General features: G+C 46.8%; 1 protein-coding gene across 1 annotated transcript in view; it reads right to left on the bottom strand.

Annotated features, from left to right (window-relative positions):
• The window catches only part of ptprsb (protein tyrosine phosphatase receptor type Sb), a gene marked incomplete at its 3' end in the record, with an annotated part of 74,496 nt that extends 52,662 nt beyond the window's left edge, over positions 1-21,834 (bottom strand). The window contains exons 1-2 of the mRNA XM_083659568.1: positions 21,706-21,834; positions 18,946-19,087 (exon numbers count right to left, since the gene is read on the bottom strand). The remainder of the gene's footprint in view (positions 1-18,945; positions 19,088-21,705) is intronic.
• Between the last annotated feature and the right edge of the window lie 3,166 nt (positions 21,835-25,000).

Raw genomic sequence — 25,000 nt, 5'->3', positions numbered from 1 at the left:
CTGTGGGAGCCGCCGGGCTGCCAATGCTGCAGACTGCCTGCAGGGAATCACTGATCTCACTCTGTTGTTGACATGAAGGCAGTTTGCCGTGTGGTGGGAGAGAGCATCTCTCCTCCCCCGTGTGGTGGGAGAGAGCATCTCTCCTCCCCCCTCATATCCCCCCGTTCCCCTCGCCTCCCGTTCTCCTAAAATGGGACACTGGGTGGTGGGTATAATCAGGATTACTCTGCACAACCTAAACACATACACAAAATGCACACACACACACGCACACACGCACACGCACACACACACAAACACACACACACACAAAGAAACACGCAAACACACCCATGTGCATGTTGTGTTATGCATGTGCGCATACACACAAACACACACACACGCGGGCGCGCACGCGCACACACACAAACACAAACACAAACACACACATACACACAAACACACAGTGCTGCAGTGATGAGAATCTCTCGCCCACCAGAGGTTTTCAAACATGCACAACTGCAGATATTCAGATCTCCTGAAGGCAGAACAATACAACTGCAGTGTCCAGAGAAAAGAGCAGTTTGGGGGAGGGAGGGGGGGGCAGGGTGGCGTTGGTGGAGGTGGGTGTTAGAGAGGCTATAAATAGGGCTGGGTAAAAAAAAAAATCTATTTTCCGATTCGAAAATCGATCTTCATTTGAAATGATTCGATATCAATTAATAAAATCCAGAGATTGATGTTTTTAATATGCCTTATAGTGTTTTGACTGCTGTAGTGTGTCGTACATTTATGTAACAGCATTGGGGTCAATTCTTAATATAATTATTTTTTTAATAATGCACACGGTTAGAGTAGTACTGCGGATAAGCTCTCATTATTATAAGAATTGTGCACTTTTTGAAAGAAGCATGACATTTCTTCTAACATAGTTAGTTAATACCATAAGGTTTATTTTCAGATGTGGAGGGAAGTCAAGGTTGACCTCAAAACCAAGATGGCCCCCGGGTTTCATGTTTAAATGTGCTTTTGGAACCAGACAGTGTAGTAGACAAACATTTAATGTGTCATTTCCAACTAAATTGGGGATGCCCATTCATCATTTGGTGATACTTTCGAGATTGGCAGAATTCAAGGAAATGCATTTAGGTCAAGGTCAAGGTAAAAAAAAAAGAAAAAAAAGAAAAAAAGCAATCAGTTGACGTTTGCAAATGAACACCCAGTAGTAGTGTCACTGTGGTGAATTTTGTTATTTAGCTAGTCAGAAATTGTCAAAACAGAAAATGTGAATTAGAGTTCTGATAAAGCCCCTCACTGGGTTCGTCAAACAGAGGTGACGGCCTCTTTACATCACAGAGCTAAAGACCAGGGAAAGAGATGATGAATGTGTTGTGCATGTGTGGAACTGTAACGCTGCTGATTTGGACCCAGATGCAGAGACAACAGACACAGGATGGAGTTTAGTCTTTTTACCGACTTTGCAAAACACAAAAATAATATAGATAGATAGATGTAATAAGGAACAACTGCCAAAAACACTGCAGGAGAACATAGGCTATACTGGGTGGGGCGGCCGACAAGATAAACTAAAGGATCCGTCTTATGGTTATACTGTATAGGCCAGGGGTGCCCACACTTTTTCAGCTTGGGAGCTACTTTTAAAATGACCAAGTCAAAGTGATCTACCAAACATATTTATTTATATATATATACACTGAGTATACAGTGGAAAACAGTGGAACAGTGGAAAAACAGTGGAAACAGTGGAAAAACAGTGGAAACAGTGGAAAAACAGTAAAAAAAAAAAAAAAAAAAAAAAAAAAAAAATTCTCTTCCCCAATGCCACGCGATCGACCACACTGCCTTCGCGATCGACCGGTCGATCGCGATCGACGTATTGGGCACCCCTGGTATAGGCTGTCAAACAGGTGCAAGGAAAATCACACTAGAAATTAAGATAGATTATCATCACCGCTCTCCCATAGGCTGTCTCCTCCCACCGTCCTTTACTGGTAGCGGGAGGAGCGCCTGGTGCCTTGGACAGGGACGGCCCGACCTCTGCGGCGCTGGAACTCGGGCTTGTTCAGCACCTCGGACAGCTCCCCTGCCACAGACAGAGAGAGAAGCGCTGGTCTGCGCTGTCTGCGCTCCGGTGGCTGTGTCAGGAACACGAGAATGTCTGGCTATATTGGTTAACAAAGTCGCCCAGAGAGGGGCTGTTGAAGACAACCAGCATCTCAGAGTGAGCGAGTGTGATTGTTTCAAAGTGCGCATGGGGCATGGATGTCCTGCAGTGCTGCAGTGATGAAGTTGAATCTCCTGCGACAGACAGAAAATCTCACTGGTTTCTGAAGCTGTTTCTTCACATTGATTTTTCAGAAAACTATGCCTGCAAGATGAGTACAGAAATGCAAGCGTATCATTTTGGAGGCAACTGAAAAAAAGCAGGCAACAATACACAATTCTATCCCCTACAGCCAGTGGTTCCCAACCCCCGAGGCCGCGCATCGGTGACGGTGCGCAAAGCATTTGCTGCCGGGCCGCGAGGAAACGATATGATTCGGCAGGGAGAGAAGAAGAGAGAGAGAGAGGTGGGGGAGTGAGAGTGAGAGAGGGGGGGGAGAGAGAGCGAGTGAGAGAAAGAGGGAGAAAACGCGTTGGATATTTGTGTGGTAATTACATTGAAGTTAGCATGGTCTGTCTGTGCGGTGCTGCCCATGCTAGACTGTACTGTATATAGTGCTGCCAGCCTGCACCTTTTCTGTCACGCCCTGTCACGTGTCATGCCCACAACACCCACATGCACGCAAGGTCATCAGACGCTCCCGCTGGCGCTGACCAAAACAATTTAGATGTGCGAGTTGCAGCGGGCAGGCTTGAAACGTCGCTTGACTGTTTTTTTTTCTTCAAAAGAGGTGGGGAAGACCTGAACTAACAAGGACGATAATAAATTATAATTATAAATAAGGTAATTATAAATAATTATCGGTAAGTTAATTTAGTGTTTTGTTTTTGTTTCATCTAGATGGATTCATTGGCCATGGCCTTAAATGATGATGAACAGCAGCTGAGGATGATGGCACAAATGTGAGTAATGACATAGTAGCAAGGGCTCTCTATATACCACCACCACCGCTTAGGTGATTGGCTCAGCAGATCAGGAGAGACAGATGTCCTTAGCTGATTGGATATTGGGAAATGGAGAAGGGGCAGTTGTGATGTCACTAGTGATGTCACTCGAGCAATTGTGATGTCACCAGTGATGTCACTCAAGCAATTGTGATGTCATCAGTGATGTCACTAAGGAGTTACACACCCTGAATGACGAGGGGCATGTACGCATGGGGTGCTCTAAACTATGCTGTGTAGAGGTTAGTCTTCCATGATTGAAAGTCAAAGACCACACTTCAATGAGAGACTCGTAGGAAGTTTTAACAAGCTTTATTGAACAAATAAACAGTTTAAGTGTGGCGTATGGCTCCATGATATGATGACGCTCCTCTTGAGATTAGAGGGGGGGGGGGCGTCAGTGATTTATAGGTTTCTGTTTAGAAACAAAGTATTTCGTTTGAGTTTTTGTAAATAATGTTCTAATATTTTTGTTCGGTCAGTCAGTCACCTTCTTAAATCCAATCCAAATTTATTTCTAGTACAAACAATCAAAATAGCAAAAAGAAAACTATAACACACAATACGAACACAAACATCTCGGCCCCTAGTGGCCATGTAGTAAAAGCAAAATTAGTCTAATCTACGATTGACAGGAGAGATGATCAGAGGAGTAGAGTTTTCACCATCATCATTAAGATAAGGACTGAAGTATGGGTATAGTTTCTCAGTGAAGCTGCAGCCAGTGAAGGAGTAGATCAGAGCTGCAGCATCTATGTCATAAAAGGAGACTAGACCCTCCTCATAATCCACAAACACCCCCACCTTCTGAGGCTTCGTCTTCAGAGAGAGGAGGACAGCAGGAAAAGCAACAGCTTTGTACTCATTTCCATTCCTCATCCATATAGTCCAGTAGCCTTTCTTAGGTCTCAGTGAGATGTGTCCCTTCCTGTTGATCGATCCTCTGGCCACTCCTACATCCCAGGCACTCTTCCCTTCAACCTGAACCTCGTAGTAAAACTTCCCTGAAGAGAAGCTCTGCTTTGCTAAGACACTGGGACAATAAGAGAATCTCTCTGGGTTGTCTTGGAGATTCTTCTTTACACCACCATCATGTACTTGTTTCCCATCATCAGACAGGACGAGATTGGGATGTGCTGTATTAGGATCCAGAGTCACATCCACTGCAAACTGCTGGATCCTCTTCAGCTCAACATCAGCACACAGCTTCTCCATATTTTCACTGAGCTTCTCCACAGCTGTCCTCACAGTCCCCTCATATGATGAGCGAACAAAAATGACCTCTGTCCAGTCCTTGTGTGGAGTCTTCAGGGAAATTTGGAAGAGGTGGTGGTCTTCAGTGCGTGAGAGCTGCTCCATCTCAGCGCTTAGCTTCATCAGCTCAGAGATCTCCTGTTCCAGCTCTTTGATGAAGCCGTCAGCCTCTTTCTCGGTTGTTTTGTGCTTCTCTTGAATCGTTTCAATGAGCTCAAACCGGCCTCTCTCCACAGACTGCCTCAGAGCGGTGAAGACCCGCACACTGTCTGCTATCTCTCTGTCTGCATCTTCCTTGCTGAGCTCCACTGACTGTTTGATCTGTTGAATCTTCAGTTGTCTCTCCTGGATCATCTGACAAATGTCTGCCTCTGTCTTCGGCCTACTCCTCACGGACTTTCTGAACTGAGCAGCCATCTCAGATATGAAAGTATTGAGCCGCAGCTTAGACCTAAGCTGCGGCTCAATACTGTCAAAAACCTCTTTACACATGGGACACTGGCATGGGGCATTGATATCCCTGGTATCCCAGTAATGAGTGATACAGTTCTTGCAGAAGTTGTGTCCACATGGTATGGTGACTGGATCAGTGAACACATCCAGACAGACGGAGCACAGAAAGTGCTCTTCAGACAGGAGACAGCTGGCAGCAGACATATCTAGACCACTAGACAACGAGATCAAAAGTAAAACAATGAAAGAGCCGAGTCGTCCCGTGTATCACCTCTGCAGGGAAGAGTTATGACATCACCGATGATGTCACAAATGTCTGTCATAAATCACTGATGACGTTGATGATGATGTCATCAGTGATGTCACTCACGCAATTGTCCATGTTTACATGTTAACTCATTGAGTGCCAGCCACTTTTGGAAAACGGATGCTCCCAGTGCCAGCCCTTTCAGAGCGTTTTCAGTGATTTCTCAAGGCCCACAGAATATTGTGTGATATTACTATGTAAACACCGAACACGCCCAAAGAACGATGAGACCCTATTGTATCATCAGCAAAAAAAAGTTTATTGATATCATTTTCCGTTCTTTAGTTATCAGCAGTAGAAGATAGGTTGTTTTCACCAAAAACAGACGTTTCAAACTAGAAGCTGAGATAATGAGCCTTTTGTGAAATGAAGCATTTCAAGCACAATACTGACTCTGAAGCTAATATTTTCTGATGTAGTGACACCTCAAAAATAATTTCCTTCAATAAAACAGCGAAAACAAAGGAATTTTGTTTGGCAAAATAATATTTTTTAGCTGCAACCAGCAGCGCTGGCCCCTGCGTGCGCAGACCCTACACCTTCTTGCTGGTCTTGATTTACTGCTGGTGGGCATCAGATATTCTAGCTTGTGTTTGCCAATCTGTCCATCGAGCCTGCTGTCTGGGTCGGTGTTGTACTGTATGCTGCCCTGCGTGCCCCACCCCCTCAACTGCAAACCCCTCCTCCGTGGGAGTGTCTCTGGTGGCTCTCTGCTGCGTTTGCTCTGCACTGAAAAGTGCGCTACACCCAGCTTTTTCACAGCGTTCCGCCGTTTTTGTCGCCGGCTCCCAGCGCTTCCAGTTGAGAATAATAACTCCACAACTAATCATGTGGAGGGGCTATCGCAGCGGAGACGGAGGGGCTCAATTGTGGGAGCAGATTGGCTGCTGCAGGCACAGCTAACGTTATGCTTCATGCATATCGATGCATACCGATGCGGTTTCCGTTTCCCCATGACTTCTTCTCTGTTTTTTTCTCACCTTTCTCTAATCTGGAGAGCACTGTCGCCACCTAATGGGTCCGTAAAATAGCTTATACACATTCAACATCCCCCATATTTTTACAGGAGATGCATCAGGCTTTGATCCACGTCCCACCGTCAAAAAACGCAATTGACGACTTTAGTCGTCATTGGCACTCTACGTTACTATTTGAATTGACGACGATAGTCGTCATTGGCACTCAATGAGTTAATTGCAAGCATTTCTTTAACCCCGGGGCATTTCTGAATGCTTGGTGGAACTCACCAATCACTGTGTGTGGGACTCACTACACAGCTCCCACTGTGGGAGAGCCATCGAGGACAGATGATATGATGAGGATGTTGAAAATAGCAGCAATGTTTTCACTGCTTTTGTGTCTATCTCAGGCCTATTCAGCCTGGAAGTTCATCCAGAATGCTGTTAAGATGTTATGTCAAGCATACCTTTATACCATCATTTACAAGTGACTCATCCAAGTTGAACGCAACCATCTTTTTTAAACAGCCTGGTGGCCTTAGTCAAGTCATGACCACCAGGCCGAAACGTTGTCTTTTTATTAAACTCATTGCATCGGAGCCAGAGTGTGCGGTTTCTATTCTTCCTAGATATGTCTGCTGCCAGCTGTCTCCTGTCTGAAGAGCAGTTTCTGTGCTCTGTCTGTCTGTCTGGATGTGTTCACTGATCCAGTCACCATACCATGTGGACACAACTTCTGCAAGAACTGTATCACTCATTACTGGGATACCAGGGATATCAATGCCCCATGCCAGTGTCCCATGTGTAAAGAGGTTTTTGACAGTATTGAGCCACAGCTTACGTCTAAGCTGCGGCTCAATACTTTCATATCTGAGATGGCTGCTCAGTTCAGAAAGTCCGTGAGGAGTAGGCCGAAGACGGAGGCAGACATTTGTCAGATGATCCAGGAGAGACAACTGAAGATTCAACAGATCAAACAGTCAGTGGAGCTCAGCAAGGAAGATGCAGACAGAGAGATAGCAGACAGTGTGCAGGTCTTCACCGCTCTGAGGCAGTCTGTGGAGAGAGGCCAGGCTGAGCTCATTGAGACGATCGAAGAGAAGCAGGAAACAACCGAGAAAGAGGCCGACGGCTTCATCAAAGAGCTGGAACAGGAGATCTCTGAGCTGATGAAGAGAACCACTGAGATGGAGCAGCTCTCACACACTGAAGAAGGTCGTCAGACGCTCCCGCTGGCGCGCTGACCAAAACAATTTAGATGTGCGAGTTGCAGCGGGCAGGCTTGAAACGTCGCTTGAGTTTTTTTTTCTTCAAAAGAGGTGGGGAAAGACCTGAACTAACAGGGACGATAATAAATTATAATTATAAATAAGGTAATTATAAATAATTACCGGTAAATTAATTTAGTGTTTTGTTTTTGTTTCATCTAGATGGATTCATTGGCCATGGCCTTAACACATTCAGTGCCAAGGACGTCTGTGCACGTCCTAAAAAAAAGTAACGTTCAGTGCCAAGGACGTCTGTGGACGTCCTAAAATCATAATTCATATTATTCCATAATTCTGCTGTTTAAGGTCGTACCCAGCCAGTGAGCATGAATCCCTTCAAGGGATCACACGGCGCCACCTTAAACATCGTCACAGGAGCTGCTCCACCCACCTCAGATCCTTTACTTTGTACAGGAGACAGCGGAGAAAGCCGTGGAAACCGATGCATGCTTTCTGCCAGAGCCTATATATTGCTCCGTCTACAGCGAGAGTGGGCTCGGCTGCATCCGCGCTCACAACTGAGCTCTTATGCTTCTATCTATCTCCACACGATTTCCTAGAAAGGCAGCATCCGAAGCCGAACGGGCCAAGCCTTTTCGTTCAGTCGCGTTTGCCAGCGCGCATCATTTCCTTGATGCCCATCAAGGAAATGATGCGCGCAGCAAAGCTGGGATCTGTCCGGGGCAAAAACGAGTCGAGAAAGCAAACTCTGTACGTGTGGGAGGAGCCCGCAGCTCAGAGGTGGAGAGGGGGGGGGGGGGGGGGGGGGGGGGAGAGGGGTGTGTGGCTGCACAGAAACCACACCACACGCCACCACATCAGAAAACACCAGCCAGAGTCAGTGAATATGTGCTCGAAATTAGAGTGCAAAAGGTATTCATAAAAGGGGCTATATCTTGGAAAGAAAAAAAAAACGACAGAAAACCCATGAAAGTGCACTTTTTTGAGAGGCTGTAATTTCATAATGGAACTGTCTAGAAACAAAATTTCTTCTTTGGAAGAAGCAGGAGTGTTCAATCTTTCATTAAAGTCCAGCCCCGTTAATATAGCCATAATAGAAAAAATTCTATAGCTGTTTTCAACTGAATGGAAGTGAATCTGGCACAGGCTCCAGACAATTTTACTGAAGCGCTGTGGCACTGAATGTGTTAAAAAGTAATTTGACTGTGATTTATCTTTAAATTAATTAAAAGTTCTCAGTAATATAGTGTTTAGAAACAAAGTATTTTGTTTGAGTTTTTGTAAATAATATTTATTTTTGTTCTCTCAGTCAGTCACCTTCTTAAATCCAATCCAAATTTATTTATAGTACAAACAATCAAAATGGCAAAAAGGAAACTAACACACAATACGAACACAAACATCTCGGCCCCTAGTGGCCATGTAGTAAAAGCAAAATTAGTCTAATCTACGATTGACAGGAGAGATGATCAGAGGAGTGGAGTATTCACCATCATCATTACGATAAGGACTGAAGTAAGGGTAGAGTTTCTCAGTGAAGCTGCAGCCAGTAAAGGAGTAGATCAGAGCTGCAGCATCTACGTCATAAAAGGAGACTAGACCCTCCTCATAATCCACAAACACCCCCACCTTCTGAGGCTTCGTCTTCAGAGAGAGGAGGACAGCAGGGACTGCAAGAGCTTTGTACTTTCCATTCCTCATCCATATAGCCCAGTAGCCATTCTGAGGACTCAGTGTGATTTTTCCCTTCCTGTTGATCGACCCTCTGGCCACTCCTACAGCCCAGCCAGTCTTCCCTTCAACCTGGACCTCGTAGTAAAACTTCCCTGAAGAGAAGCTCTGCTTTGCTAACACACAGGGACAAGGAGAAAATCTCTCTGGGTTGTCTGGGAGATTCTTCCATACATCACCATCATGTACTTGTTTCCCATCATCAGACAGGACGAGATTGGGATGTGCTGTATTAGGATCCAGAGTCACATCCACTGCAAACTGCTGGATCCTCTTCAGCTCAACATCAGCAAGCAGCTTCTCCATATTTTTAGTGAGCTTCTCCACAGCTCTCCTCACAGTCCCCTCATATGATGAGCGAACAAAAATGACCTCTGTCCAGTCCTTGTGTGGAGTCTTCAGGGAAATTTGGAAGAGGAGGTGGTCTTCAGTGTGTGAGAGCTGCTCCATCTCAGCGCTTAGCTTCATCAGCTCAGAGATCTCCTGTTCCAGCTCTTTGATGAAGCCGTCGGCCTCTTTCTCGGTTGTTTTCTGCTTCTCTTCAATCGTCTCAATGAGCTCAGCCTGGCCTCTCTCCACAGACTGCCTCAGAGCGGTGAAGACCCGCACACTGTCTGCTATCTCTCTGTCTGCATCTTCCTTGCTGAGCTCCACTGACTGTTTCATCTGTTGAATCTTCAGTTGTCTCTCCTGGATCATCTGACAAATGTCTGCCTCTGTCTTCGGCCTACTCCTCACTGACTTTCTGAACTGAGCAGCCATCTCAGATATGAAAGTATTGAGCCGCAGCTTAGATGTAAGCTGTGGCTCAATACTGTCAAAAACCTCTTTACACATGGGACACTGGCATGGGGCATTGATATCCCTGGTATCCCAGTAATGAGTGATACAGTTCTTGCAGAAGTTGTGTCCACATGGTATGGTGACTGGCTCAGTGAACACATCCAGACAGACGGAGCACAGAAACTGCTCTTCAGACAGGAGACAGCTGGCAGCAGACATATCTAGACCACTAGACCAAAAGTAAAACAATGAAAGAGCCGAGTCGTCCCGTGTATAACCTCTGCAGGGAAGAGTTATGACATCACCGAACATGTCACAAATGTCTGTCATAAATCACTGATGATGTTGATGATGATGTCATCAGTGATGTCACTCACGCAATTGTCCATGTTTACATGTTAACTCATTGAGTGCCAGCCACTTTTGGAAAACGGATGCTCCGAGTGCCAGCCCTTTCAGAGCGTTTTCAGTGATTTCTCAAGGCCCACAGAATATTGTGTGATATTACTATGTAAACACCGAACACGCCCAAAGAACGATGAGACTCTATTGTATCATCAGCAAAAAAAAGTTTATTGATATAATTTTCCGTTCTTTAGTTATCAGCAGTAGAAGATAGGTTGTTTTCACCCAAAACAGATGTTTCAAACTAGAAGCTGAGATAATGAGCCTTTTGTGAAATGAAGCATTTCAAGCACATCACTGACTCTGAAGCTAATATTTTCTGATGTAGTGACACCTCAAAAATAATTTCCTTCAATAAAACAGCGAAAACAAAGGAATTTTGTTTGGCAAAATAATATTTTTTAGCTGCAACCAGCAGCGCTGGCCCCTGCGTGCGCAGACCCTACACCTTCTTGCTGGTCTTGATTTACTGCTGGTGGGCATCAGATATTCTAGCTTGTGTTTGCCAATCTGTCCATCGAGCCTGCTGTCTGGGTCGGTGTTGTATGCTGCCCTGCGTGCCCCACCCCCCTCACCTGCAAACCCCTCCTCCGTGGGAGTGTCTCTGGTGGCTCTCTGCTGCGTTTGCTCTGCACTGAAAAGTGCGCTACACCCAGCTTTTTCACAGCGTTCTGCCGTTTTTGTCGCCGGCTCCCAGCGCTTCCAGTTGAGAGTAATAACAACTCCACAACTAATCATGTGGAGGGGCTATCGCAGCGGAGACGGAGGGGCTCAATTGTGGGAGCAGATTGGCTGCTGCAGGCACAGCTAACGTTATGCTTCATGCATATCGATGCATACCGATGCGGTTTCCGTTTCCCCATGACTTCTTCTCTGTTTTTTTCTCACCTTTCTCTAATCTGGAGAGCACTGTCGCCACCTAATGGGTCCGTAAAATAGCTTATACACATTCAACATCCCCCATATTTTTACAGGAGATGCATCAGGCTTTGATCCACGTCCCACCGTCAAAAAACGCAATTGACGGCTTTAGTCGTCATTGGCACTCTACGTTACTATTTGAATTGACGACGATAGTCGTCATTGGCACTCAATGAGTTAATTGCAAGCATTTCTTTAACCCCGGGGCATTTCTGAATGCTTGGTGGAACTCACCAATCACTGTGTGTGGGACTCACTACACAGCTCCCACTGTGGGAGAACCATCGAGGACAGAGGATATGATGAGGATGTTGAAAATAGCAGCAATGTTTTCACTGCTTTTGTGTCTATCTCATATTCCTCCTATTCAGCCTGGAATTTCATCCAGAATGCTGTTAAGATGTTATGTCAAGCCTGACCTTTGACCTTTCAGCCTACCATCATTTACAAGTGACTCATCCAAGTTGAACGCAACCATCTTTTTTAAACAGCCTGGTGGCCTTAGTCAAGTCATGACCACCAGGCCGAAACGTTGTCTTTTTATTAAACTCATTGCATCGGAGCCAGAGTGTGCGGTTTCTATTCTTCCTAGATATGTCTGCTGCCAGCTGTAAATGGTAAATGGTAAATGGTAAATGGTAAATGGTAAATGGTAAATGGTAAATGCCAGCTGTCTCCTGTCTGAAGAGCAGTTTCTGTGCTCCGTCTGTCTGGATGTGTTCACTGATCCAGTCACCATACCATGTGGACACAACTTCTGCAAGAACTGTATCACTCATTACTGGGATACCAGGGATATCAATGCCCCATGCCAGTGTCCCATGTGTAAAGAGGTTTTTGACAGTATTGAGCCACAGCTTAGGTCTAAGCTGCGGCTCAATACTTTCATATCTGAGATGGCTGCTCAGTTCAGAAAGTCAGTGAGGAGTAGGCCGAAGACAGAGGCAGACATTTGTCAGATGATCCAGGAGAGACAACTGAAGATTCAACAGATCAAACAGTCAGTGGAGCTCACCAAGGAAGATGCAGACGGAGAGATAGTGCGGGTCTTCACTGCTCTGATGCAGTCTGTGGAGAGAGGCCAGGCTGAGCTCATTGAGACGATCGAAGAGAAGCAGAAAACAACCGAGAAAGAGGCTGACGGCTTCATCAAAGAGCTGGAACAGGAGACCTCTGAGCTGATCAAGCTAAGCGCTGAGATGGAGCAGCTCTCACACACTGAAGACCACCACCTCTTCCAAATTTCCCTGAAGACTCCACACAAGGACTGGACAGAGGTCATTTTTGTTCGCTCATCATATGAGGGGACTGTGAGGAGAAGCTCATATGGAGAAGCTGTGTGCTGATGTTGAGCTGAAGAGGATCCAGCAGTTTGCAGTGGATGTGACTCTGGATCCTGATACAGCACATCCCCATCTCGTCCTGTCTGATGATGGGAAACAAGTACATGCTGGTGATGTAAAGAAGAAACTCCCAGACAACCCAGAGAGATTATCTTCTTGTATCTGTGTCTTAGCAAAGCAGAGCTTCTCTTCAGGGAAGTTTTACTACGAGGTCCAGGTTGAAGGGAAGCCTGGCTGGGATGTAGGAGTGGTCAGAGGATCGATCAACAGGACGGGATTCATCACACTGAGTCCTCAGAATGGCTACTGGACTATATACATGAGGAATGGAAATGAGTACAAAGCTCTTGCAGTCCCTGCTGTCCTCTCTCTGAAGACGAAGCCTCAGAAGGTGGGGGTGTTTGTGGATTATGAGGAGGGTCTAGTCTCCTTTTATGATGTAGATGCTGCTGTTATAGTTTTCTTTTTGCTATTTTGATTGTTTGTACTATAAATGCGCTTTATTATAAATAAATTTGGATTGAATTTGGATTGGATTTAAGAAGGTGAATGACTGACAGAACAAAAATATTAGAACATTATTTACAAAAACTCAAAACGAAATACTTTGTTTCTAAACACTATATTACTGAGAACTTGTGAAAAATGTTAAGCATAAGAAATGAATTAATTTAAAGATAAATCACAGTCGCATGACTTTTTAAGGCCATGGCCAATCCATCTAGATGAAAGAAAAAGAAAAAGAAAACACTAAATTAACTTACCGGTAATTTAAAAAAATCACACCCAGGTGGTGAAGTAAGCAGACAGACATACAGACACCACTTAACCAATTTTAACTAATATAAATAAGAAGACAATTGCTTCAGTGACATCACTGATGACATCACAATTGCCTGATGACATCAGTTGAGCAACTGCGTGACATCATTTCCAGTTGAGTGACATCACTTCACACACACACCCTCTTCCTTGTTGCCTCGATCCAGACCCAAATCCACACTAAAGGTCCTTGCACACAGAGTCCGAATTGTTCGCTGCGTTTTTTTAATCCGTTATCCGGGAAAAAAACATCACGCACAGATACCTTGCACACTGAGTCCGATGCGTTAATTATCCAATCCAATTATCCAGAAAATCGAACCTCGTCCGAAAACTTAAATGACGGACGTAATTGTCGGACTCGGTGTGTCAATGATGATTGACACAAATGAGGTCGTATTTTTATTTTTTTCGTGCGTCAATTTCGGACGAAAAAACGGACTCTATGTGCAAGGACCTTAAATGTTTTTCTACACTGTTTGGTTCCAAAATTCAACATGTTTGAACATTAGCTAGGTGGACAGCCAGAGATGCCTGTTCCTCCTCTGTTTGATACGGTGCATGGAGCTCAGCCCCTATATATATCGGAAATCGATTTGAATCGGGACCTTGTGATTCGGAATCAAATCGATTCAGGAAATCAGTGGCGATACCCAGCCCTACTGTAGCTATAAAGATGCAAAAAGAGGAGGAGGAGAGAGAGAGAGGGGGGGGGGGGGCGTAGATAGATAGATAGTGAGGGGCAGACAGAATAGATGGCCAAGGAAATGAAAGAATGAATAAAACAAGAGAGGGAACAATTAGAGAGCGCCATAGCTGTGGGCAGAGAAGAAGCAGGTGCAAAGAGAAGTAGAGGTGGGGTGATGTGTGACGATAACGGTGGTCTCATGTGGTCCAATCTGGGGACCCAATGGTTCAATATTTTCTTCTCTCTAACCTCTGGGGGCAGCAGGCTCGTTTGAATGAATGAATAACCAGAACTCAAGGGACTCCGGTCGGCAACGGAAGAAAATCCCTTTGCGCTCCCTGCGTGTCGCTCTCAAATCCCTCTGTCGCTATGAAACAACAACAACAATAGAGACACTGCGGAGCGCGTCATTCAGAAACCACGCCCAAAACGGGGGAAAACACAAACTCCCGCCCAATCCTGGCGTTCTCCTACAGTATGTGGCGTGCATGGCCGGGTGTTGCACAAAAAGATCGTATATACGGAAGATGAACACTCCAACTTACTTCATTGACAGCAACATCCACATTTTTCTTCTCGCCAATTCTCAATGGCTTCCTTGTTTTCCTCGGGAGTACAAAAAAACTTTAACTGGCGATTTTTTTTTACATTTGTTGTGTGCGCAGCCCACCACACAACAGCTTTTCGCTATGTTTAATTCAAGGAAAATGACGCTGGTGTGTGGAAATGAACAGAGCTTTTCCCCCGTGATGGGCGTGGCCTACTTCATGCAGTATCTCTATGCTAGCTCGTTGTTCATAGCAAGTTTGACTACACACCGGTTGCCTCTCGGTCACGTTCGCTCCATTTTGATTGGCTAAAGCGCAGCATGCGAGCCTGCCCCCTACGAGCGCTGTTATGCTGTTTTTCACAGAGCTTGCCGACAGATTTTGCCAGGAGAAATCCCCTGGCGAAATCTGATTGGTTGGGGCTCTGCGTGCATTGTATTGTTCAAAATGTACCGCCCCATGTGTTGCGTCACGACGCCGTCTGTGGTTGGTCAATTCACATGTCTGTCACGCATTTTGTTTTGGTCTCAGGGGACGGTTGTTGCTAACGGCTTTTCAAGAGGTGTGCACCAGACGTAGATATCTATCGTACGGCTGGCTACTGCGAGACTAGGATAACAGCAAGGGCCCAAACCAAAAACAACATGGAGCATCTTCAAACATCTCACTGACCACAGCCTTCCACACCTCCATCCATTAGGCTGGCTACAGAGCAGCACTTGGCCCACATCCTGCAACCGACCACAACGCCCCCCCTCGCACGCTGCAGCTATTAGTGTCGGTCAGCCATTACACCTGATGAGAGCAGGCAGCAGGGGGCTGGTCAGCCATTACACCTGATGAGAGCAGGCAGCAGGGGGCTGGTCAGCCATTACACCTGATGAGAGCAGGCAGCAGGGGGCTGGTCAGCCATTACACATGAGAGCAGGCAGCAGGGGGCTGGTCAGCCATTACACCTGATGAGAGCAGGCAGCAGGGGGCTGGTCAGCCATTACACCTGATGAGAGCAGGCAGCAGGGGGCTGGTCAGCCATTACACCTGATAAGAGCAGGCAGCAGGGGGCTGGTCAGCCATTACACCTGATGAGAGCAGGCAGCAGGGGGCTGGTCAGCCATTACACCTGATGAGAGCAGGCAGCAGCAGGGGCTGGTCAGCCATTACACCTGATGAGAGCAGGCAGCAGGGGCTGGTCAGCCATTACACCTGATGAGAGCAGGCAGCAGGGGGCTGGTCAGCCATTACACATGATGAGAGCAGGCAGCAGGGGGCTGGTCAGCCATTACACCTGATGAGAGCAGGCAGCAGGGGGCTGGTCAGCCATTACACATGATGAGAGCAGGCAGCAGGGGCTGGTCAGCCATTACACCTGATGAGAGCAGGCAGCAGGGGGCTGGTCAGCCATTACACCTGATGAGAGCAGGCAGCAGGGGGCTGGTCAGCCATTACACCTGATGAGAGCAGGCAGCAGGGGCTGGTCAGCCATTACACCTGATGAGAGCAGGCAGCAGGGGGCTGGTCAGCCATTACACATGATGAGAGCAGGCAGCAGGGGGCTGGTCAGCCATTACACCTGATGAGAGCAGGCAGCAGGGGCTGGTCAGCCATTACACATGATGAGAGCAGGCAGCAGGGGGCTGGTCAGCCATTACACCTGATGAGAGCAGGCAGCAGGGGCTGGTCAGCCATTACACCTGATGAGAGCAGGCAGCAGGGGGCTGGTCAGCCATTACACATGATGAGAGCAGGCAGCAGGGGGCTGGTCAGCCATTACACATGATGAGAGCAGGCAGCAGGGGCTGGTCAGCCATTACACCTGATGAGAGCAGGCAGCAGGGGCTGGTCAGCCATTACACCTGATGAGAGCAGGCAGCAGGGGCTGGTCAGCCATTACACCTGATGAGAGCAGGCAGCAGGGGCTGGTCAGCCATTACACATGATGAGAGCAGGCAGCAGGGGGCTGGTCAGCCATTACACATGATGAGAGCAGGCAGCAGGGGCTGGTCAGCCATTACACATGATGAGGGGCTGAACAGGAAATGCTTTGGTTGGCAATGGAAAGCCTTGTGTGTAGTTCAGTGGTTTTTTGGATTTTCCTCCCCTCTAGCTCAGTGTTTTCCCCCCTCTGGTGAACCCTGTTTTCAAAAAATTAACTTAAAGAAGATTTTGGAGGCTTTATGTGCACTTCATACAATTCTGGGCGGTGTTGGTCATGATTTTGCTAGGAAATTGTGACATCATTAGTGACCTCATCAGTGATTTGTGACACGAATCGTGACTTCATCAGTGACATCATCAGTGATGTCATAAATCCCACAACATCGTCTCAAGAGTCTGGTCTGGTCGAGCTAACAACAGTGACATCATCAGTGATTTGTGATGCCTATTGTGACATCATGAGTGATATCATCAGTGATGTGATAAATCACACAACATCCCATGGCACATTCTGTCCAGAGTAATTAAAAATTGCCTAAGGCGGGTGGTGTTAGCAAATCGTGACATCATCAGTGACATCAATAGTGATTTGTGACAGTGATGTCATAAATTGAAGCATATCGTGACATCATCACTGATCTCATAAATCCCACAATAATTAAAATTGCCAAAGGCAGTCTTTAGTCATGTTTTGTGTGACGCAAATCGTGACATTGTCAGTGACATCATCAGTGATACAACATGTTGCGCCCATGGCACATCGTCTCCACCCTAGCATTGCCAGTACTGTAAAATAGCTCTTTCCTCCACCCAGGTAGAAACTGATTAGAGAGAACGAGATGGCTGATTCCATTGTCGCAGAGGGGGACCGAGGATGTCACGGTACACAGATCACAGTAAGAGAAAAGTTTACTCGAAAACAAGACACGCATGCACGCAGGCACACACACACACACACACACACACACACACACACACGCACACACACACACATGCATGTTCAAACACAAACTTGCCTTTCTCCGTCCCTCTCTCTCTCTCTCTCACACACACAGCGTGGCCCTGGAGGCGTGGTGTATGTGGTAATGTGCTGTGGACTGGGGCTGTGTGTGTAGCGATGATGGGCCTGCTAACAGATGGGCAGGAGTCTATTCCCCAGGCTAGCAGCCTTCTGCTTACCACACGGCCCTGCCAACTCCCTCGTTCATCTCCTTCACTTCCACAGCCTCCGCTGCTCTCCCCTTTCATCTCCATTGTTTCTGCTCCCACGGCTCCTCCACCCGCCTCCACCCCTCAGCCTCCATCCCCATCGAACTCCATCTTACCTTTCCTCAACTCCCCGGTGCACTCCCCTCTCTCTGCCCCATGCTTCTTCCTCGACTTACCCTAGCACAAATGGCTTGCCTGCCAAATCAAGGCTCCATATAGTGAGGCAAAGTGACCGCCTACTTCCTGCTTCAGCACTGTACCAGAGATTTTTATCCGCCATTTATTTTCCCATAGACATAAATAGTTTTACTTGGTCAAACCAAACGGTTCAGATATATTTCGAATCGGGAGAGACCATAGAACATTTCACTCGGACCAAAACTAAAAAAACTACATAAAGAAAATATTTTCTTTGAATCCGCAATTTTTTCCCACGTTTTGGTCCGAGTGAAATGTTATGCGATCTCTCCTGTTTTTAAATATATCCGAACCGTTTGGTTTGAACAAGTAAAACGATTTTTTACAAGCATTTTACGAAATGTCTATGGGAAAATAAATGGCGGATGAAAATCTCCGGTACAGTGCTGAAGCAGGAAGTAGGCGGACACTTTGCCTCTCTATCTCCTGGTTTTGTTGTGTTTTTTTCTCCATGTAGGAACAACCCATGCATCCCTCCTCCCTCCCTCCATCCTTTCCTGTCATGCTGTGCGGTGGGCCGGTGCCCAGATCCCAGACCACCCCCCATCCCCCACCCCCCCACCCTCCCCCCGTGTCCCGCGCAGCAACGTTCCTTCTTCATATCACTTTGGAGCGCTGTATTGTAGGAAGAGCTTACCTACCAAAACACCCTCACTCTGGCCGGCATGACTACACCCGTTACGAACCAGGAGATGGGATGCTAAATCGCCGTTAGCCGCGCCGCGAGCTGGCCTCGGCCGCGGCCAAATCGCTCTCAGTCTCGCTGCGAAAGGGGCTATAAAAAGAACAGTTCCACCGCAGCCTGTTGTGAAGGCAAGGTGTGGCATGGCTGTGTTGTCACAACCACAACCGACAGCCGGGAACAAGGGACAGATAGGTAGGTGTGTGTGTGTGTGTGTGTGTGCGTGTGTGTGTGTGTGTGTGTGCGTGCGTGTGCGTGTGTGTGTGTGTGTGGGTGCGTGCGTGTGTGTGTGAGAAGAATGCGTCACTCAAGCTGAACAGGACAGAGATAGGGTGAGGGTGGGTGTGAGGAGTCTCTCTCTCTCTCTCACCTCTGATGATGGCCAGCTTGGCGGTGACGGCCACCTCTCCCTCGCTGTTGCGCGCCACACACTCGTAGATGTTCTCGTCCCTGGGCGCGCGCAGAGGCTGGATCCTCAGCACCGCTCCTGCGCCGTCATCAAACTCGATGGTCTGAGAGAGCAGAGCAGAGCGCACACAAGCAGCCAGAGGAGAAACACACAGTCACACACACAGGAGGACGGCAACAGATCACCTCACAACAGTATAGGCTGATGGTGCTAATCCAGACCCTGGCTCATAATGAAGGTGATAACAATTATGATGCGATACGTTAGTGATCAGAGAAGTTCTCTTTTCCCCGCCTACCCTCTCTCCATAGGGAGGTCAGACAACAAGGAACGCTTGTCGACATGGGAGCTTGAACCCGGGTCTGCTGGTTGAAGTCTCTAACCATTAGGCCACATTACCACCCCAATTTACATGTACATAATAAGTCAAGCCAGAATGATGAAGGGCCTCAGTAATTAGCGTCACACTGGAATAGCCTGCCTGATAACATCATATCTTATAAACGGTGAAATCCGATAATATAGTAAATAATGCTGACATATTGTTGTTGCATATATTGGTCATTTGCTGTATGTGTCAGTTCTGAAATCTGTGATAACCTGCCGCATCGGTTTCTCTTTCAGCCATGTATTTTTGACTGGCTACTTTGTTCATTTTTAGTCGTCATATTATGCATAAAACTTGGTCACTTACCTTTGAAATCGGCAACGATAAAAATATGCTCTGTTGTTGCCGTTTTCTCAATGAACATTGTGGATTTTAAGAAAAACAGGTTGTAGCATACACCGAATACAACACAGAATTTGACTCAAGTATTCAATTAATCTTAAGCTGGGCTCAGACTACAGGATTCTGACAATCTTAGCCGATTTTGAAATCTGGCTGTGACACGCACTACAGGAGAATCTTCCCAGATTATCTTCCCTAGAATCTCAAACATGCACACACTACAAGATTTGTAAATGTGGCGCACCACGCACTACAGGATATTATTAAGATTATCGGCAGGATAATCACATTGATGCCCGGCCATACGAACCTGTTTCGTTTTTGGGGTTCCAGCAGTGACCAAAGCGCTCCGCCCCCACCTCACCTCTCTCTCTCGTTTCCTCATTTTCATGCCCGTCTCGCCAAACAAATGAATCTCACGGTAGTTAGCATGCGTGTAAACAACGCGACTCTATTGTCTGTACAAGTGAGAACACAAACACACACACACAAAATATATTTCCCTGCTGCATGTCATGAGATCGGCAAAAGTTTGGATAGTACTGGATTGCTTCCCGCAGCAGCAATGCCTTTTCCCCACACTGCCTGGCTGATAGACAGGTAGGAGATTACAGCCTCTGACTGGCAGGGGCTCAAAACTACGATATAACAACTTTTTATTCATTGGTCATTCATTGTGATATAAATGAGTGACATTTTCCCCCAAATACTCGTGGTTCTGTGCTGTTGGTATTTGGTAGCCTATAATGCCTGCAGTGCAGCGCATCAAATGAGCCGCGTCAATTAACGACGGGAGTCTCGCGCAGCAGCAGAATGATGTATTCGCGCAGATTTTCAGTCCTAAATATCAAACATGTTTGATATGATCGGGACGGCCCCGATGAGGCTTTGAGCAGATCGGGAGGGTTAAGATTGGATCTGCAAACAGCTCACACTACAAGATAATCGGTGCCGAACGTCGGGCCCGACCAAGCTTGGCAAGCTGCCAGGCCAGATTTCTCCTCCGATTGTCGGGAGGGGTGAATCGGGCATAAATCGGCCCGAAAATCCTGTAGTGTGAGCCAGCCTTTAGAGTCTTATAGTCTATAAACATCAATTACTGTTTTATGTACTTACATAATATGACTACATCTGTATACATTGTATCTGTTCTATGATGTCATGCTGCTACAGTGTATCTGTTCTATGATGTCATGCTGCTACAGTAGGAGTGGATACATTGTATCTGTTCTATGATGTCATGCTGCTACAGTGTATCTGTTCTATGATGTCATGCTGCTACAGTAGGAGTGGATACATTGTATCTGTTCTATGATGTCATGCTGCTACAGTGTATCTGTTCTATGATGTCATGCTGCTACAGTAGGAGTGGACCATTGCATCTGTTATATGATGTCATGCTGCTACAGTGTATCTGTTCTATGATGTCCGCTGCTACAGTAGGAGTGTATACATTGTATCTGTTCTATGATGTCATGCTGCTACAGTGTATCTATTCTATGATGTCATGTTGCTACAGTAGGAGTGTATACATTGTATCTGTTCTATGATGTCATGCTGCTACAGTGTATCTGTTCTATGATGTCATGCTGCTACAGTAGGAGTGGATACATTGTATCTGTTCTATGATGTCATGCTGCTACAGTGTATCTGTTCTATGATGTCATGCTGCTACAGTAGGACTATATACATTGTATCTGTTCTATGATGTCATGCTGCTACAGTGTATCTGTTCTATGATGTCATGCTGCTACAGTAGGAGTGTATACATTGTATCTGTTCTATGATGTCATGCTGCTACAGTGTATCTGTTCTATGATGTCATGCTGCTACAGTAGGAGTGTATACATTGTATCTGTTCTATGATGTCATGCTGCTACAGTGTATCTGTTCTATGATGTCATGCTGCTACAGTAGGACTGTATACATTGTATCTGTATGATGTCATGCTGCTACAGTAGGAGTGGACCATTGTGCATTGTGACAACCACCTCGATGCGCTGAGAGTTGACCTTCTTGCCCTTCTTGTTCCAGTTGACCTCAGGCTTGGGGTCGCCGGACGCCTGGCACACAAACGAGGCCACGCCCCCCGACACCCCGATCTGGTCACTGGGAATCTTGGTGAACTTTGGAGGAGCTGAGAGACAGAAGGAGAAAGAGAGAGATAGAGCGAGAGAGAGAGAGAGAGAGAGAGAGGGGGAGAGAGAGAGGCAGGAAGGAATGAAGAAGTAAAAGAAAACACTGGCATGAAAGCTGACACTATGTGAGGACATCAAGCCAACTCTACAACCAGCAACCAAGTGAACCAACCACAGCCCCTTTAGCTGTCAACGAGTGGTCTGGCTGGCTGGTCCTGATGGCTGTGTGTTGTGCTTTACTTCCTGCATATCACCTAGAGGACAAACTGAAGGACTTCCTGCGGGCCATAAATAAAAGATGGGCCTGGGCTTCAGAGGAACATCTCTCTCTCTCTCTCTCAGTCACACTCACACACACACACACACACACACACACACACACACACACACGCACACACACGCACACACGAACACACACACACACACACACACACGCCCACTCTCACCCCGGGGGCATGCTATATACCCTCGTACTGCATGCGGAGCACAGATTGTCATGAGTCATGAGTGTTTGTTTCACAGGTGGGAGAAGTGTTGGCCGCAGATTCACGGCACATAATTTGTTTAAATGTATTAATACCATCAAGTGCCATATTGTGCCTCCGCGGCGGCCCTGACACAAAGGGGATTTGCACTTGCCAATGTTGAGAATATTAACCGTTAATTCAATGAAAATATGAGTGGCGTTTATTCCCAATATTGCCACCGGGGGGAAAGAGATGCTATCATGATATTGAGCCAACAACAGTTACTTATTTGTCACAGTGGCTGAGTCAGATCAATCAAACCGCTTCACGCCCCCCCCCCCCCCCCCCCTTTCTTTTTCTATCTGTCTGTGGCCTGTTGCCATGGTGCCCAGCTTAACTCCTCCTCAGCCGCAGAATCAGTGCTCTCCATCAGGGTGAAGCTGGGCTGACCCTCACCATAGCAACATGGCCGCCTCCTCCCACTCCCCCCTATGTCTGGGTGGGCGAGGTCCTGCCGTGTTGATTCACTCGTGCTCTGCAGACATCTCAGGAAGCGAAAACACTAAAGGGCTGCAACTAACCACTCTTTTCCTTGTCCATTCATCTGACGATTATTTTCCACATGAATCCGGGTTAGTTGTTTGGTTTATAAGATGTCAGAAAAATAATAATAATAATAATGATTGGATTTATATAGCGCCTTTCCAAGTGCTCAAAGCGCTTCACAGAATCATTATTCATTCACACCTTTTGTACCGGTGGTTCGAAAGCGTGGCAGCCACACATCGGCGCTCAACGGCCCCTCCGATCACCATCGTTCATGTCTACATTCATACCAATCATACGAGGCAAGGAGGGTTAAGTGTCTTGCCCAAGGACACAACGACAGCAGCTGGGAGGGAGCGGGGATCGAACCGCCAACCCTTGCGTCATTGGCCGACCCGCTCTACCTCCTGAGCTAAAGCCGATGGCGACAAATGTCGATCAGTGTTTCCGAAAGCCTGAGATGACGTCCTCAAATGTCTTGTTTTGTCCACGACCCCAAAGATATTCAGTTTACTGTCATAGAGGAGTAAAGAATTTTGACGAATTACCCAAAACGATTATTAATGGATTATCAAAATAGTTGTCGATTAATCTTCTCTTGATCAACTTCCTTGCTGTTTGTATGTCTCCCCATTCCTGCACATATCACTGGCTGACAGTCACTCAGACCACCTTCCAGGTTCACCACAGCGCCGTGACAGGAACCTGAACAGCAGCATGTCAGGAGCCTGTGTGCTGCCTATATAAAGCAGCCACTCTGACTGTCAGGAGTAAAGTGGTTTAATTTGATGCTTGCTGTACTCCTTAAAGAGCCAAGAAGCGAGAAGAGAGGTGGTGTACTCAATCGGAAACAAATTCATATACGCCAACCATCTGAAGGCTGGGATATTCCCTCCTTATTAGGCTTTTAGAAAGGTACACCGAGTACTACTGAGCTAAGTGCCTTTTTCCCCCGGCCAAAAAAATGTCATACAGAAATTGGTCTTCTCCTTGCTATAGGCATATCGGCACCAAAGGAATTTCAAGTGTGTTTCTTTTCATGGGATTCCGTGGCTTTACGTTTGCCCTAAATGTTTTTGTGTGTGCTCTGACTTCAAGACTCTTCCACGTCGAGCCTGCTTGCCGCCACAACTAAGCCTCCTTTAGGACCCCGGGGGAGAAAAAGTGTGCAAAGGCTCTGGGGCTGGCTCTGCGTGGATTTGCAGCGGTGTTAGCGGACAGAAAGTGCCTATGATCAGAGAAAGTCCATCAAAGCTGCCTGAACTATGTGGGACTTATGGAAGAGCTGTGTCCTCGTTAAAGAGCAGGTTTCACTCTGTGGGACTTATGAAGAGCTGTGTCCTCATTAACCCATTGATACCTGATGCAGCATTTGTGTGTGTATCCCTTTAAGACCGCGAACCGCGTTAACGCGGTTCGTGGTCTTAAAGGGATACGCACACAAATGAGGGATATACACGCAAATGCTGCATCAGGTATCGATGGGTTAAGAGCAGGTTTCACTCTGTGGGACTTATGAAGAGCTGTGTCCTCGTTAAGAGCAGGCTTCACTCTGTGGGACTTATGAAGAGCTGTGTCCTCGTTAAGAGCAGGTTTCACTCTGTGGGACTTATGAAGAGCTGTGTCCTCGTTAAAGAGCAGGCTTCACTCTGTGGGACTTATGAAGAGCTGTGTCCTCGTTAAAGAGCAGGTTTCACTCTGTGGGACTTATGAAGAGCTGTGTCCTCGTTAAAGAGCAGGTTTCACTCTGTGGGACTTATGAAGAGCCGTGTCCTCGTTAAGAGCAGGTTTCACTCTGTGGGACTTATGAAGAGCCGTGTCCTCGTTAGAGAGCAGGTTTCACTCTGTGGGACTTATGAAGAGCTGTGTCCTCGTTAAAGAGCAGGTTTCACTCTGTGGGACTTATGAAGAGCTGTGTCCTCGTTAAAGAGCAGGTTTCACTCTGTGGGACTTATGAAGAGCTGTGCCCTCGTTAAAGAGCAGGTTTCACTCTGTGGGACTTATGAAGAGCTGTGTCCTCGTTAAGAGCAGGTTTCACTCTGTGGGACTTATGAAGAGCTGTGTCCTCGTTAAAGAGCAGGTTTCACTCTGTGGGACTTATGAAGAGCTGTGTCCTCGTTAAGAGCAGGTTTCAC

This window comes from Poromitra crassiceps, assembly GCF_964638095.1.
Source record: "Poromitra crassiceps genome assembly, chromosome: 23".
In the NCBI taxonomy this organism is placed as follows: Eukaryota; Metazoa; Chordata; class Actinopteri; order Beryciformes; family Melamphaidae; genus Poromitra; species Poromitra crassiceps.
The sequence above is the reverse complement of the archived record's forward strand: the minus strand, read 5'-3'. Positions and strand labels throughout refer to the sequence as shown.